General features: G+C 40.1%; 1 protein-coding gene and 1 non-coding gene across 7 annotated transcripts in view; one reads left to right on the top strand and one right to left on the bottom strand.

Moving 5' to 3' along the window:
* The window catches only part of SIPA1L2 (signal induced proliferation associated 1 like 2), a 217,715-nt gene that overhangs the window by 122,561 nt on the left and 76,992 nt on the right, over positions 1 to 18,162 (bottom strand). Inside the window, exon 3 of one of the 6 annotated variants that reach the window (XM_058543017.1) lies at positions 12,135 to 12,228. The exons of the other annotated variants lie outside the window; for them this stretch is intronic. The gene's annotated coding sequence lies outside the window, so the exon portion shown is untranslated. The remainder of the gene's footprint in view (positions 1 to 12,134; positions 12,229 to 18,162) is intronic. 6 annotated transcript variants of the gene reach the window in all.
* LOC131407775 (U4atac minor spliceosomal RNA) lies at positions 12,931 to 13,054 on the top strand. Its single transcript, XR_009220640.1, has one exon. It is a non-coding gene; the product is annotated as a U4atac minor spliceosomal RNA (small nuclear RNA).

The following is an 18,162-nucleotide window of genomic DNA, read 5'->3' as shown; positions in this document are numbered from 1 at the left end:
TCTTGGAGCTGCCTCCCTGCCCGCAGGAATGCTCCACACTGAGGCAGCTAAGCAATCACTGGGGCATCCCCACCAAGCCAGGTAGCCCAGGTAGGCACAAAGTAAGTGCAGAGTGGGAACATGTGGGATTCCGCACAAGAAAGAAAGCATCCATCCCCTCCCTCCCACCTGGTGCAACAGCTCAGCCGGTTAGCCAGAGCAGGGCATCCCTACTAGAGCGCCTGCGCCTACATGTGTAAAGCAGCGGTGGCCGGGGGCAAATGCAGACGGGGCCTGTTGGCACAGCTTCCAAAGGACAGGCACAAGTGCCAGGGGTTGTGGTGGGCTCATAAAACACAGCTCTTGCCCCCCCACCACCAGTGGTGGCAGGTGGAATCTGTGACCAGATACTACCACCACGTGATGGTAAAAGTCCATGCCATAAAATAGCATGAAGAAGTATATTAACACTCCAGACAAGAAGGAAAATTACAAGTACCCAGAAATCAATCCTGAAGTCACAGAAATTTACAATTTAATGACAGAGAGAACTCAAAACAGTTATCATAAAGAAACTCAATCAGTTACAAGAAAACTCAGAAAGACAGTTCAATGAACTCAGGAAGAAAATTACTGAAGAGAGGGAATTATTCACAAAAGAGATTGAAACTATTACAAAAAACTAATCAGAAATACTGGAGATGAAGAGCACAATGAATGAGACAAAGAAAAATATGGAATCCTTAAAAAAGAGAGCTGATACTACGAAGGACAGAACTAATAATTTAGAGGACGGAAATACAGAAATGCTTCAGGCAGAGAAGGAGAGAGAACCAAGATTAAAAAGAAATGAAGAAATTCTCCGAGACAAATCCAACTCAATTAGGAAATACAACATAAGGATTATAGGTATTCCAGAGGGAGAAGAGAGGGAGAAAAGATCAGAGAGCTTGTTCAAAGAAAGAATAGCTGAGAAATTCCTTGGGAAGGAGCTGGAATTACATGTAAATGAAGCTAACAGAACTCCTAACTGCATCAATGCAAAAAGACATTCTCCAAGGCATATATTAGTAAAACTGGCAAAAGTCAATGACAAAGAAAAAATATAAGGGGCAGCAAGGCAGAAGAAAATAACCTACAAAGGAACACCTATCAGACTTTCAGTGGATTTCTCAGCAGAAACTTTAAAGGTTAGGAGAGAGTGGAATGATATATTCAAAAGACAAAAACTTTCAGCCAAGAATGCTCTATCCAGCAAAACTATCTTCAGATACAATGGAGAAATAAAAACTTCCCTAGATAAACAAAAGCTGAGGGAAATCATCACCACAAGACCCCTCTCCCCCACACACAAGATATGATCAAGAAGGCCCTCATACCTGAAAAAAAAAAGAAAGAGTTTAAAAAGCCTTGAGTGAGGAGATAAATAGGCAGACAAAATCAGAAAACTGTAGCTCTCTATCAGAACAGGTTAGCAAACAATTATAACATTAAAGATAAAGGGAAGGAAAGCATCAAAAATAACTATAATCACTTCATTTTAATCACAAACTCACAACAGAAAACGGAATAAGTTGTGACAACAAAAACTTAGACAGGGATGAGGAAAGGGATGGAACTTGCTTAGACTAAATAAATAAGAGGCTATCAGAAAATGGACTATCTCATCTACGAGATCTTTTACACAAACCTCATGGTAACCACTAAAGAAAAAATCAGAACAGACAAACAAATGATAAATAAAGAGAAAATCATCATAGAGAATCACCAAACTGAATTGGCAGTCGGAAATACACGGGACGAGAAACAAGGGAAAATACAGAACAACTAGAAAAGGAGCGATAAAATGGCATTATTAAGCCCTTATATATCAATAATCACTCTAAATGTAAATAGATTGAATTCGCCAATCAAAAAACACAGAGTGGCTGGACAGATTAAAGAAATAAGACCCAACAACATGCTGCCTCCAGGAAACACATCTCAGCTCTAAAGACAAACACAGGCTCAGAGTGAATGGATGCAACACAATACTCCAATCTAATGGCAAACAAAAGAAAGCAGGTGTTGCCATACTCATATCAGACAAAGTAGACTTCAAGATAAAAAAGGCAGTGAGAGACAAAGAGCAGAAGTATATAATGATAAAAGGGACACTCCATCAAGAAGACATAACACTTATAAATATATATGCACCCAACATAGAAGCACCAAAGTACATGAAGCAACTATTAACAGAACTAAACGGAGAAATTAACAGCAACACGGTAATAGTAGAGGACCTCAACAATCAATGGATAAGATCATCCAGACAGAAAATCAACAAGGAAATAGCGGAATTAAATGAAAAACTAGAGCAGATGGACTTAATAGATATAGATAGAACATTCCATCCAAAAACAGAAGAATACACATTCTTCTCACATGCATATGGAACATTCTCAAAGACAGACCATATGTTGGGAAACAAGGCAGGCCTCAATAAATTTAAGAAGATTGAAATCATATCAAGCATAGCACCTTTCCAACAATAATGCTGTGACACTAGAAATCAACTACAAGAAAAAAGCTGGGAAAGTGACAAATGTATCGAGACTACTGAAGAACTAATTGATAAATGAAGAAATTAAAGGAGAAATCAAAAAATAGCTGGAGACAAATGAAAATGAAAACACACAATACCAACTCATATGGGATGCAGCAGAAGCGGTCCTAAGAGGGAAATGCAAAGCAATACAGGCCCAGCTTGACAAACAAGAAAAATCTCAAATAAGTAATCTTAAACTATACGTAACAGAATAGAAAAAGAAGAACAAACAAAGCCCAAAGTCAGCAGAAGGAGGGAAATAATAAAAATTAGAGCAGAAATAAATGAAATAGAAACCAAAAAAACAGTAGAAAGGATCAATGAAACTAAGAGCTGGTTCTTTGAGAAGATAAACAAAAGTGACAAACCCTTAGCCAGACTCAATAAGAAAAAAAAGAAAGAAGCCTCAAATAAATAAAATCAGAAATGAAAGAGGAGACATTACAATGGATACCACAGAAATAAGAGAATACTATGAAAAGCTATATGCCAACAAATTGGACAATCTAGAAGAAATGGATAAATCCTTAAACTCATACAACCTTGCAAAACTGAATCAAGAAATAGAGAATCTGAATAGATCAATCACAAGTAAAGAGAATGAAACAGCAATCAAAAAGCTCCCAGAAAATAAAAGTCCAGGACCAGATGGCTTCTCTGGAGAATTCTACCAAAACTTTAAAGAAGATTTAATACCTATCCTTCTCAAACTATTCCAGAAAATTGAAGAAGATGGAACACTTCCTAACGAGGCCAACATCACCCTGATCCCAAAGCAAGACAAGGACAATACAAAGAAGGAAAATTACAGGCCGATACTGCTGATGAAGATAGATGCAAAAATCCTCAACAAAATACTGGCAAACGGAATACAGCAATACATTAAAAGGATCATACACCATGATCACATGGGATTTATACCAGGGATGTAGATGGTTCAACATCCACAAATCAATCAATGTGATACAGTACATTAACAAAATGAAGAATAAAAGCCATATGATCATCTCAATAGATGCAGAGAAAACATGTGACAAGATCCAACATCCATTTATGATAAAAACTTTCAAAAAAATGGGTGTAGAAGGAAAACATCCCAACATAATAAAGGCCATACATGACAAACCCACAGCCAACATCATACTCAACAGTGAAAAACTGAAAGCCATCCCTCTGAGAAAAGGAATAAGACAAGGGTGCCCACTCTTACCACTCTTACTCAACATAGTACTGGAGGTTTGGGCCAGAGCAATTAGGCAATAAAAAGAAATAAAAGGGATCCAAATTGGAAAGGAAGAAGTGGAACTCTCGCTGTTTGCAGATGACATGATTCTACATAGAAAACCCTAAAGAATCCATTAGAAAACTATTAGAAATAATCAACAACTACAGCAAAGTTGCAGGGTACAAAATCAACTTACAAAAATCAGTTGCATTTCCATACTCTAGTAACAAACTTACAGAAAGAGAACTCAAGAATGCAATCCCATTTAGAGTCGCAACAAAAGGAATAAAATATCCAAGAATAAATTTAACCAAGGAGGTGAAAGACCTATACAATGAAAACTATAAGACACTATTGAAAGAAATCGATGATGACATAAAGACATTGAATGATATTCCATGCACATGGATTGGAAGAATAAACATAGTTAAAATGTTCCTATTACCTAAAGCAATCTACAGATTCAACATGATCCCCATTAGAATCCCAATGACATTCTTCACTGAAATAGAACAAAGAATCCTAAAATTCATGGGGCAACAAAATACCCCGAATAGCTAAAGCAATCCTGAGGAAAAAACACAAAGCTGGAGGCATCACAATCACTGACTTCAAAATATACTATAAAGCTACAGTAAAAAAAAACAGCATGGTACTGGCACAGAAACAGACACACAGATCAAAGGAGCATAATTGAAAGCCCAGAAATAAACCCACACATCTATGGACAGCTAATCTTCGACAAAGGAGCCAAGAACATACAATGGAGAAAGGAAAGTCTCTTCAATAAATGGTGTTGGGAAAACTGAAAAGCCACATGCAAAAGACTGCAAGTAGACCACTATCTTACACCATACAGAAAAATTAACTCAAAATGGATTAAAGACTTGAAGGTAAGACTCAAAACCATAAAACTTCTAGAAGAAAATATAGGCAGTACACTCTTTGTCTTAGAAGCATGTTTTCCAATACCACGTCTACTCAGGCAAGGGAAACAAAAGAAAAAAATAAACAAATAGGACTACATCAGACTAAAGAGCTTCTGCAAGGCAAAGTAAACCAGCAACAAAACAAAAAGACAACCCACCAACTGGGAGAAAATATTTGCAAATCATATATCCAACAAGGGGTTAATCTCCAAAACATGTAAAGAACTCATACAACTGAACAACAAAAAAACAAACAATCCAATCAAAAAATGGGCAGAGGATATGAACAGAGTTTTCCAAAGCAGATATACAGATGGCCAATAGGCACATGAAAAGATGTTCAACATCACTAATCATTACGGAAATGCAAATCCAAACTGTAATGAGATATCACCTTACACCTGTTAAAACAGCTATAAATACCAAGACAAAAAATAACAAATGTTGGAGAGGTTGTGGAGAAAAGGGAACCCTCATGCACTGCTCGTAGGAACGGAAACTGGTGTAGCCACTATGGAAAACAGTATGGAGATTTCTCAAAAAAATTAAAAATAGAAATACCATACGACTCAGCTATCCCACTACTGGGTATTTATCCAAAGAACTCGAAATAAACAATTCAAAGAGATTTATGCACCCTTATGTTCACTGCAGCATTATTCACAACAGCCAAGACGTAGGAGCAACCCAAGTGCTCACTGACTGACGAATAGATGAAGAAGATGTGGTATATATGCAATGGAATACTACTCAGCCATAAAAAAAGACAAAATCGTCCCATTTGCAACAACATGGATGGACCTGGAGGGTTTTATGTTAAGCGAAATAAGCCAGACAGAGAAAGACAAACACCACATGATTTCACTCATATGTGGAAAATAAACAAACACATGGACAAAGAGAACAGATCAGTGGTTACTAGAGGGGAAGGTGGTTGGGGGGTGGGCATAAGGGGTACAAGGGGCACATATATATGGTGACTGACAAATAACAATGTACAACTGAAATTTCACAATGTTATAAACTATTATGAAGTCAATAAAGTAATTTAAAAAAAGTTGGACTATTGGTGGTGAGCACGATGCAGTCTATACAAAAACTGATAAATAATAATGTACGCCTGAAATTTCACAACGACCTCAATATAATAAAATTTAAAAATAAATAAATACAAGAAAGAAGAACAAATAAACACACACATCTATAAAACCGGTGAGAGCAAGGGGCATTACTACAGAATGGTGAATAAGACATCACAATTCCCTTCTGTCTTTCCTCAGACACAAGGAGTAAAGAGTTGCAAATTTTACTTTTTTTCTCATGGGAAAAAAAAATAGGTGTTGCCAACTTTGTCCAACAGCAAGCCATAGAGGTCTGTTTTACACTCTTGAGGGCTGCCTTGCCTACGCAGTGTGTCATAAGCAACATGAAGCTTCATTGCACCACCAACCTGGGCCATTTGGGAGAGAAGTGCTGGTTCCCAGCCTTCAGTATGAGTCTCCCTGGTGATTCAAGCAGAACTCCTTCTGACCCTTTGTCACTGAAGGTGAATCAGCCTCTTTTTCCTGTATCCTCTCCTGTTTAACCAGAACTCTCATCACGTCTGGGGGAGTTGTTCTACTTGCATTTATAGTTCCCTTCATATTGTAGCCACGATTTTTCTTTAAGCACAGGCCTAATTCCCTCCATAAAGGTGCAGTACAACTAGAAGGTTTCTTAAAACCTAAGAACCAATTTCTGAGCAAAAAGTAAATATTCCTTTTCTCTAAGAAAGAAGTTGGGGTAGTTTTGACCAGTAGTTCCCAATTTTCAAAATTACATAAGAGACATTTATACCTTGATTCCTGGGCTCTAGCACCAAGATTCTGGTTCAGAGGCCTGGAGAGATCCTGGAATCCATAGCTTTAAAAAGTGATTCTCATGCACAACTAGAATTAGACACTACTGGTTTAAATACAATTCTAAAAGATGAAAAATAAAGTTAAATGCAGGACTCTAAAATCTATTTTCCCCTTTCTCAAGTATTGAAATATCTTTCACCCAGATTTAACAGCTGAATGCCAGGCAATTTATTTACTCACAATGCTTTTTACTTAAAGAAAATGAAATCTGAAATTGGGAATATTCTAGAAACCACTTACATGAGTCCAAAACACTGGAAGTTTCTACTCTGGGGACAGTAGCCCGGGTTTGCTCTGCTGTTGAAACACATATATTCCAAACTGTAACATTTATTGAGCACTTTCTATATACCAGGCACCTTCTAACTACTTTTCAAGTATTAACTCCAGTAACCTTATGTAGTAGGAATTACTATTATCCCCAATTTAAAATAAAACTTCTTAAGTCCCCAATATGACGTTTAAGGCACTGCCCAAATTTAGCTCCATTCTACCAAGACCACCCTTAAAATCTCCTCCCTTTGTCCCAAAGATACCAGACCCATTCCCACCTTCTGGATTCCCTCCCCAGAACACCCTTTCTATTCCATAATCACAACTCTTCTGTGATGTTAAGAACACAAACACTGACCTTAGACCTCAGTTCAAATCCTGGCTTAGTCACTCACAGAGCTTCCCCTGGGTAAACCTCTTAAACCCCTAGAATCTCCATTTCATCACCTGTAAAGAGGTGGTAATGTATGCATTCAACAGAGACTCACACCATCTGCCTACTAGGTTCCGGGCACTGTTCTAGGATTGAGGACACACCAATGAACAAATGAGAAAAGTCCTGCTTTCACAGAACTTATGTTCCGGCAGAAAAAGTCATATAAGAAAGAGGGACAAATAAACACATAACCTGTCAAGGGTGAGTGCCATACAGGAACAGCATAAGAGAGGTGGGGATGTTTGGGGACAGCTGTGAATGCTAACAGAAGGGTAAGGTAACTAATGGGAAGACCTGGAGGGAAGGATGAGGGCATGAGCCACAGAGAGAGACAGGAGGAGGGAGGGGAGAAGAGCTCCTACAAGGGAAAACAAGGCCGGATTTGGGAGCAGCCTGGCACATTCAAAGAACAGCAAGGATACCAGGAAATGGGTTGGAAAGGTGGCAGGGGCCAGATCATGGAGGGCTTTTATTCTGGAAGGTTCTGAGCAGAGGAGTGCTGAGATCTGACTCAGGTTTTAACAGTCACCTTGTCTGCTGCAATGAGAATAGGCTCTACTGGGCAAAGGTGAAAGAGGGATAATGGTAAGGCCACTGCAGTCACCCAGGCAGGGGAGGGGGAGGGGGCTAGATCTATGGGGTAGCAGCTAAGAGGGAGAGAATGGACAGACTCTGGATGGGAGAATCTGGATTCGGATGAGAAGGTAGAACTGGTAGCATCAGCTGATGAACCACCACAGCAGGATGACAGAGAGCAAGAAAAATCAAGGAAAGCTCTAGGATTTTGGGGTTAATTAACAGGAAGGATGCAGCTGACCCTTATTAAGATGGAGCAAACTATAGGAGGAGCAGGGTTTTATGGTCTAATACAATCATGTATGCAAAATGCTTAGCACATGCCTGAAACACAGTAAGAACTTGATAAACACTAATAGTTATTTTTGTTGCTGTCATCATTCCAGGTTGAGTCTCAAATCCTCCAGCTCATGCTGATCATTCCTTACTATAAACTCAATTATGTGTTCAGTTCATTTTGGCACATGACAAACACAGTCATGTGCCACATAACGACATTTCTGTCAATGACAGACCGCATATATGGCAGTGGTCTCATAAGATTAGTACCATATGGCCTAGCTGTGCAGTAGGCTACACCATCTAGGTTTGTGTTAGTACACTCTATGATGTCCACATAATGAGGAAATCACCTAAAGGCACATTTCTCAGAATGCATCCCCTCCATTAACCGATGCATGACTGTACTGACTTGCCTTGCATTTTTGTGCAGTTTTTACAGGAGTGGGGGATGAAAAGTAAACTTAGCTTCCAAAATTGTTTACATACTTTTTGAGGGCAATAAAGCACATTCTACAATAACTTGTTAAAATGAGCTGCAATATCTAGGGAACTGGAATTTACATTTTGAAAAATGATGCTGAGGCTTAGCTGCTACACGACCCAATATGAACAAATACCCAGACTCATGCAGGAAAAAACAAAGCAAAACCGAGCCTGGACTGCATGTCCACGTTAAGTGCTTGGAGGTAGAGCAGGGCAAGGGGATTGCTATTTTCACCATAGGAGAAATGCTAAGGAGGACTTTGGAAGTCAGGTCCCTAGAGCAGAGAACAGGAGATAAGACAGGGTCAGGACAAACCCTGCCTACCGGGGTGCAGTGCTCTCATCTCTCACTAGCTGTGTCCAGGGATGGCTTGGCGGATTTTGAATATGACATCCAGAACTGGCAGGGGGGTGGGTCAGGGGTTCCCAAAGGCCTGTCTGTGGACCAGTGCCAGGCCAGTTGCCGGAAAATCGGCTGAGGAGAGTTTGTGAAAAACATAAATTCCTTCTCCACTCTCCTGGGAACTCTGACTCATAAGATTGGGCGTGGGGCCCCCAGAGTGTTTTTAACAAGTCCCTCAGGTGTTTCAGCTGTTGAGTCATCTTTGAGATCCATCAGGTAGGAAAGTACTTTGGAAAATATCAAACATTACACAAGCATATGGGGTAATTAAACCATTAATTCAAAAGCAGTATTAGGGGTTGCCCTTTAAAGACACCCCCACCCCCTTCCCTATGGCCCTATGACTACATCCGTCTAAGTACACATTTGACCAAGCGCTGGATCCCTGGTGGCCCAGGCACACAGACTAAAGAGCTCGGCAGGGCAATGATCCCTACAGAAAGCTGGGGTGCAGTTACCACTGGTCTGAAGCTAGAGTCAGAGTCTGAGAAGGGTAAACTGGTGAGAAACCAGAGATAAGATCTGAAGTGAGAGTAGCTATCCTGGGGTCAGTGTTCAGTCTAAAAATGTGAGAGGTAACATGCAAAGCACTGATTAAATCACAGAGGACAAAGTTGGTGCACATATAGATGTCCACATTAGGCAGAAAGGCACAAAGGGAAGAAAAAGATATCACACATACTCTGCTACACTCTTGATATGCAATATATAACATTCACACGACTTCCATTTAAAAAAGAGGAAATCACAGCTCGGAGACACCTAAGAGACTCACCTAAAGTCGAACAATGTGTTAAGTGGCAGAGCAAGAATCCAACAGCAAGTCTGCATGGCTACACTCAAGACTGTACTCTTGTCATCAAGGAATATATATTAAAAAGTATTAGACTTGAACAAATATAAAGACATTCCGAGTTCATGGATTGGAAGACTTAATATTGTTAAGATGTCAATTCTACCCAAAGTGATCTAAAGATGCAGTGCAATCCCCACCAAAATCCCAAAGACATGTTTTTCAAAAACAGAAAAATCCACCCTAAAATTTGGGGAATCTCAAGGGACTTCAAAAACAGTTAAAAATCTTGAAAAAGAACAACAAAGCTGAAGGTCTCTCATGTTTTAATTTCAAAACTTACTACAAAGCTACAGTAATCAAAACAGTGTGGTATTGGTAAAAAGACAAACATACAGACCAAGAGACTAGAATAGAGAGCCCAGAAATAAACCCTTGCGTATGTAGTCAAACCATCTTCGATGAAGGTGTCAAGACTATTCAAGACGGAAAGCACAGTCTTCTCAACGAATGGTGCTGGAACAACTGGATACCCACACGCAAAAGCATGAGGACGGACCCTTACCTTACACCATATACAAAAATTCACTCAAAATGGATCAAAGACCTAAATGTAACAGCTAAAACTATAAAATTTTTAGAAGAAAACATAAGGCAAAGCTTTGCGACGCTGGCTTGGCAACGATTTCTTGGATATGACATCAAAAGCACAGGCAACAGAAGCAAAAACAGATTAGACGTCATCAAAATCAAAACCTTTTGTGCATCAGAGGACACTATCAACACAGTGACATGAAAAGGCAACCCACAGAATGGGAGAAAGTGGTTGCAAATCATCTATCTGATAAGGGGCAGCTCCTACAGCAAGAGCATTCTCACTGACCCTAGATGCCTGCATTAGGCTCAGACATTCACCACCATGGAGAGGTCCTGCTAGTCCCTGCCAGGCAGGGTCCAGCGGTGCTGGATCTTTGAGAAGACTCGCCATTCTAGCATTTACATCCAGCCACTCAATGAATCCTCCCATTACCATGCTCCCTCAGCTCATACATTCCAGCTTCTCACAACTTCAAGCACTTTCCCCCCCTCCTATTTGAACAGTATATGAAAATAAATTAGTTGCACAGACTGTCTGTTAGGCTTTAACAAATGGAATAAATCAGTTGTAACCGGTAGCTTTATACTCACAATCTAAAATGGCAATTTACACTCATAAACATAATATAGTATGACAGGACAGAATTACTTCCACCGACAACATCAGGTTTTGATCCTACAGTAACGTATAAGATACAGTTCCCAATCACCAGACTCCAAGCTATAAGTTTTGGGTCCACTAGTCCAAAGAAAGATAAAAGAGTTTAATAAATGGCTGAAACTTCAAGGAGCAAGGTTCCAAGTCTGCCAGAGAGAGCATGCTCAGAGCCCGGAAACAGCCACAACATGTGTCTTTTTTAAAGCTGTCATAATTTAAAGTCTCTCTAAACATCTACTGTTTAATCTAATTTTCCCTCATGAATGTTTGGCTTCAACTCAAACTGAATCAACATTTCCATTATAAATCTCTATCCTCACAGTTTCCTGGTTTGATTGTAAAATGTCTTTAGTCTGAAATATGACACAAGCAGAAGTCTGAATTTTAATGCTCTTTGCTGACAAAACGGTTTTATTACAAAACCAAAATCATAGTTTTCTGCAAGCCAAATGTCTAGAAATTAGTTTAAACAAAATGAAAAATAAAATTTTGTAAAAAATTCTTCAGCTACAAATTTTTTCCCAGGTTTAAAAAAAAAAAACCTCTGCTAGATTTTTATTAATATTAATTGCTGACCAACTGAAGACATGACATTTAACTTTGCCTCTTGAATATGGATATACACCATGAAACTGTGTCCAAATGTTGTTGAATGCTAATCATTATGTTCACAGCAAACACAGACCTAGTAGCAAGGAAATCTGTACCATATCATCATGACATTTCTTTTAGTAAGTTACTTTGTGGTGTGTGCATGATAAATATTGGAAAGCAACAACAAAAATTCTATTAGTCATTTTTATCAGGGCTACTGATTTTATACATATTACAACAGAAAAATAAGTGAGACATACTCCATATAAAAGAGATTTAATGTTCAGTCCAAGTTATAAATGTTGGAGTCTCAGGTGACTTTCTCCTTAGGTACACGTTCTGTAGCTAAAGCAGGAGATAATTCTCTGCTCACAGCCCAGGATCTGACAGCAGCCAGGGCCAAAGGGCACACACTTACTGTGTGGGCAGAGCTGCTGAGGACGTGCGGAGGAACCTGGTGAAAAGAGCTCGGTCAGAGTCAAAGGACATGCCTGAGATCTGAGTGATGTGAGCTAGAACAAGGAGAAAACAATGCAATGTTACCTAAGAATCATGGGACATCATTCCAGCTTCTGCCTGCAATGTCTCCCACCATTCCCCGCAATCCTTCCTTCCATTGGCAACCTAGCTGGGTCTCAACAATCATGAAGTAGAATATCCTCACCAGTGTCTTATGGATGGGGATGGTTTTCACATCCAAAAGACCATTTAAGGAAAACTGGAGAAAACTGAATTTAACACCCAGACGTTCACAGATGCTCAAGGCCATGTTCTAGTTTTATGGGACCAAAACAAATGCTCTCTGTGCCTCTTCTGTCACTGCTTGTAATGAACCACTTTCCTCCCACTCTGCTTCAAACGGTCCTTAACGCCAGTCAGGAAAGCCCAGGGACCGAAAGAGAAAGGCAAACCTGAGAGGCATCAGGCTACAAGAGAGGAATCAGGCTACAAAATAAATAAGGCATTTAACTGAATTGATGATAGTCCACAACACCAATAAAAATCTGTGAAAAAAGAGTTCTCAAAAAAAACCCAAACAACTAGAAGTTCTGGGTCTGTATTTTCCTTCTCTCATAACTGCAATATTCCTATGAATGATTTCACTTTAAAAGAAATAAATAAAAAGCTCTTCTGCCTAAAAAAACTTAAGATGACTGACTGATAGGAGGAATAGTTGAGGTGACATAGATTGAAATATTAAACACAATTTCTCAACCATCCTTTCCTTGGGGCTGTGTGCTGTCCAGTGAGCAAACAGAGAGGGCAGTACTGCTAATGCCTAACACCACACTCACATCAACCAGAGCTCTGCTTTACCATGGCACAATTTTTAGAAAAAAAGAAAAAAAAACCCACCACAATTTCTCTTGTGTCCAAATATTTGGGAAGTCTAATGGCTTAAGATAATTATATTTCAAAGAATGTGCTTTAATTTAATTAATTGTGGGTTAATTTGGTGGTACCAAGCAATTTCTAATTTTACCATGTCCTATTTCTTGCAACACATCCTATTTTGATCAATAGAATTAAGAAACATTCATATGTACACAGATACATAACTAAACCAATAATGTAACAGTAAATCCTTAGAATTGACTAAAAAGAACAAAAGTAGCAATTCCTCTTTCTTTTCAGTTCTCACATTAAATATATACTAAAATTCACAGAGCTAAAACATGAAGCAACAAGGGATACTTCACACAGCAGGAAAATTTTTAATTTTCCTAACTTAAAAACTCCTAAAACTTGAATTTGGTGCCTCCCATCCTGGTTTGGCAGGAGATATGGTGTAACGGGGGCTAACAGCACAGTGTGGCTGTGGAGTCAGACACAGAGGTGAGAATCGCAGCTTCACACTCAGTGACCCTGTGACCTAGGCAAGTAGCCTGAGCTTGTGAGTCTCAGTTTCTTATCTGTAAAATGGAGATAATGCCAAGACCTACCTCACAGGACTGCCATGAGGATGAAATGTGGTAAAGCAGGTAAAGCTTAGGACAGAGCTTCCCCAATGCAATGAGTTCAACAGTTCTTACCATTGTCTCTTCATGGTCCTTACACCTGCCTACCACATAACATTTCTACCTCTAATTAAAATATTTAAAGCTTATCCATAACTTGTTCCTTAAAAGTCATTCTGAATGACAAAAGTATTCTGGGTGTAACCCTTTTTGTAATAAACGCCATGAAAGTTATCTGCGACAGTCGTCCAGAAAAGTTCCATAGCCCTGTCAGTCACTTAATGCTGGGTTCCAACCCTCATTAACATTTGTTAAATACAGACAACAAACAAGTCTCAGCAATTTCAATGGTAGCAGTGCAAAGCTCAAATATCCTCATTCAAGCATTGGCCAATCAGTGGTCAGGCAGGAATGGGAGCTTCTCCTGACCCTGCACATCGGTCTGCTGAGGGTATGAACATGTTAGGCAGGAAAGCAGGGGCCCCAGAAGAAGCGCTGGGGTGTTTCTATCACAGCTAGGCTAGAGGAGCCCAGGAATGTCTCTTAACCCTACAGACACCCACTTCCCTTCTCAAACATGGCAGAGGGCAGTAACTGACCCTCAGTAAGGGGTCATACTGGAGAAAGACTCAGTGAAAGAATGGCTGGTGTCCCAGTGACACCTCATTCTTTCAAAGTATCTTTCTATATGAAAGCACTCCTCTGTGAGGCACCGACTCTCTTTCCAGAAAACCCACCACCACTTTCCATTAAAACCTTCTCACCACTGGTACTCAAATAACACAAGCTAAAATTGAGCATCTAATCTTGCTGGTTTCAAGCTATCCAGACAAAGAGAATCACTATGGAACATGGTAGCATTTTTAAGAGCTTTTAATTTTGCTAATTTCTACGTTGTATAATCTTGAAATCTCCTATGTTCAGTGTTTTACTACTACACATACCCAAAAAAGTATGTATACACACACACATACTCTCTCTCACACACACACACACATATAACTGAGAAGATAAGAAAAAAACTATTTCTAGACCTTCGTGCTGGCCTTAAGAACGCACAGAAGTGCTGCCTAAATTTTGAATAGAGAGATGGGATTCTCCCCTGACTTACAGTACACTAGTTCACCAAGAGAGCAATAGTGGGTGGGCTGACTCACGGGTAATGAGAAAAACAGAATTTGACCGTGGCATCTAAATGCAAGTTTATATAATATCATGTTCTTTTTCCTAGTTTTGTTACCTACTCAAACCACCTGACAAATATTCCAGAGATACAGTTTTATCTACCTTATTTTCAATGCCTCCTGAAACTGTTCTGATAGCTGATGCAGGTACTAGTCATGTAGCCCTGTCTATGGCACCCAGAATGAGAATGCCTGTCCTCAGGTCTCCTCTGTCAAGCATACAGAAGTCCATTTATTTGCATCTTCAGTTTGCAGTCTCCAGCCCTCTACCATGTTAACTATAAATGTCACTGTAAGTAAAGCAGCTGAATTCCTCAGGCCAACTTGACAAATGCAGCTTTGGCATTAGTGGCCTATCTGTGAGTCTTATCTATGGTTCTTGGTGACTAGCTGACTCCTTAGGCAAGGGAGGGGTTCAAACGAATCCAAGGTCAGACCAGAATATTCAAAATCACTTAGTTAACTTCCTCATTTTATACATGAGGTAAAGTCCAATAGAAATTAAGTAGTTTCCTAAGAGTCAAACTGAGCCTGGAAAGGCACTTTTACAAGGATGGGTGAAGACCTAAGAAGAGATTTCCCCTCTGCATCTATTAGGAAGGAACTTTTCAGTTGATTCTGTCTTCCCACAGAGTAAATCTGGGCCCAAACGGTCCTGCTCTTAAACCCTAACCTTAGAAATTCTGTGCACAGTATCACTGCGCTCATCCTGAACTGGGCAGCAAACAGAACAGCAGAATGATCCCGTTCCACTTGCACAAGCGTAGCTGAAAGAACTGGTGTGGAGCAGTTCTTCTCTGGCTCTGCACCCCCGCCCCCAGCCCTCCAGAAGCAGAGCCTGGAGGGTTCCCGAGCCTGAGGCCAGGGCTCTTGCCTCAGAAGGCCCCAATGACCTGGTAACCCAGAACTGGCCTGATGCTACCAGTTTCTGTCATTAGTTCTCACTTCTGTGCAGACTGGAAGGCCCAAACAGAAACGGGAGGTCCATGTCTAACGTGGATTTGCCCGTCTGCAAGCACTCACTGGGTGCGTGCTGTCGGAGGAAGCCGCCCGGCGGGCACCCCACGGCCAAGGCTCGCACTGCATGTTCCCCGGTGTCAGACGGTGTCAGACTTTTTTCTCAACGTAAGTTACAAGGTCTAATCAAAAGCACCAATTATGAAAGCTAGATAACAATCAAATGGCACCTTCCAACTGGAGTCTAAATCCCTTGAGCCTCTTTCCATTCTTCCCCTTGTGTAGCTTCACCACTGCACCGCCTGCTTCCTGCACCGCCCACTCCCCCCAGGTCAGAATCCCCCCAGGTCAGAATCCCCTCAGGTCAGAAACCCACGGAAGGCACTACCATGAGTTAGGAAAAGAAGGATGAGGACAAAGGCCAGCCAGGAGTGTCTCTGGCAATTTACACAAGTGTTCCAAGAAAACAGCTCTAGAGTCCACTAGATACACTTAACAAAACTGCATTTGAAAATCAGGAAGTTGTAAAACCCCTAACAATAAGTTCTTCGGGTTTCCTGCATTCTAAGGTCCAAGTGCCAGTAAGATTTTCTTTAACAAATGAGATTAAATATTGATTTTTTTTTTCTCCTAAAACTTCAGGTTTACTGACACTGGACAAGTCCTAAATTATTTTCTTGCCAATACCTGCATCTACGTGTTAAGATGATAGGTCAACACAATATAACAACTCTTAACACAGTAAAAGTGTTCAGCTAAATTTGGACATTATCCCCCATCAACTTTATCTGTTCATTTGATGCTTTTCATTGATATTTTAACAAAAAGAAATATTGTGTGGAAGAAAATCACATTAACACCTTTAGAAACTCAGTTTTCAGTACACCCTCACAAACAAGCCATCTCTAAGAGCGTTCTCTATAAAAGTGGAGCTCATCTGCACAACCTGGAGGCCAGGAAAACCCTGATCGTATAGATAAATAAAAAGCAAACTGAGCAGAAAAAGAATGTTAAGTCTTCAGCTGAGCCTTAAAGCTCTCTCTCTTTCTCTGTATATTACTTTAAAATACCGACCCAAACCCTTAATAGGAGACACAAGATATTTTCATTCCTTTTTTTATCACACTGCATCTGATATATAAAAATATCCTCTGAATATTTTAGCATTCGTAGTTAAAGATGTAATAACTTAAAATTATCATTATGGTAAATATAAATAGCATTGACCTGCTACCACCTACTTATGTAACCTTGGGAAAACCTCTCTGGGCTATACAGTAATTTCTCTACTGCCTGAAAAAGGAAAATTTCATTTTATAGTTAGTTAATCCACAATAAAATCATTTCACAGATATCTAACATAAATAGAGATAGTGCAGTTATCTAATTCAACCTCCTGCTACAGGCGGAGGTGCAGCTATGCCATGCTTGAAAATGTGGGCAATTCATCTATCAGGAATTATTCACTTCCAATAGGTCCAATCATCTGATGATTCACTGTATGAAAAGTGCATCTTTAAAAAAGTTCTCTTATATTTGCTGCATAATTATTTCGTTATAAGTTCTAAAATGCGTCCAACTCTAATCTGAAACACAGTGCCAGAATGGCCTTCATGAAGCACACATCTGATCATGTCGAGTCCCTCAGAACCTTCAGTCGTTTCCCTCTGCCACAGAATAAAATGCTAACGTCTCAGCCTGGCAATCAGGGCCCCTCCACAGCCTGACCCCAGCCCACCTCATTTCTCACTGTCCAAGAAGCCAGAGACTGAATTAAAGGAACTTAGCCAAACCCCACAGAGGGTTGGAAAAAGAAAAGAGTTACCTCAGGTCCATTGCGGGCTAGGCACCAGCAAAGTGTCTGCACTTACATTGTCTCATTTAATTTTCACAATAATCCAGTGCGATAAGAATTAACATCATTTGCACAGATGAAGAAACAGACTTTAATAGGCTGGAAAGAATGTAGCTAAGATCACATGACTAGTAAATGATCAGGCAAGTGTCCAGCAGTCCAGGTACACTCGCCTCATCTCTAGGAAGCCAGCAGAGCCCTATGAGGAACTGCCCGTTTCTTGTGCTCATATATACTCCTCCCTAAAAGTATGCAAACAGCCTGAGGCTTTGAGTGGAACACGCCTTGTTTGTACACTGGTACTTGCACATGACAAAAATCAGGCTTTGCCATCTACTAATTCCCTCAGCTACAGCAAAACAGCTAAGTTTTCCAAGCATCTTCAAGAAGCTATTTTAAGTAAAGTTTATAAATGTGTGCTCCTCCAGCAGCATAGCATCTAGCAGCATCTCTCCCTGGGCAATATCTCTGTCCAGCACAAGCTGACCACCA

This window comes from Diceros bicornis, chromosome 6 (assembly GCF_020826845.1).
Source record: "Diceros bicornis minor isolate mBicDic1 chromosome 6, mDicBic1.mat.cur, whole genome shotgun sequence".
Lineage (NCBI taxonomy): Eukaryota > Metazoa > Chordata > Mammalia > Perissodactyla > Rhinocerotidae > Diceros > Diceros bicornis.
This window is presented reverse-complemented; position numbering and strand designations above follow the sequence as displayed.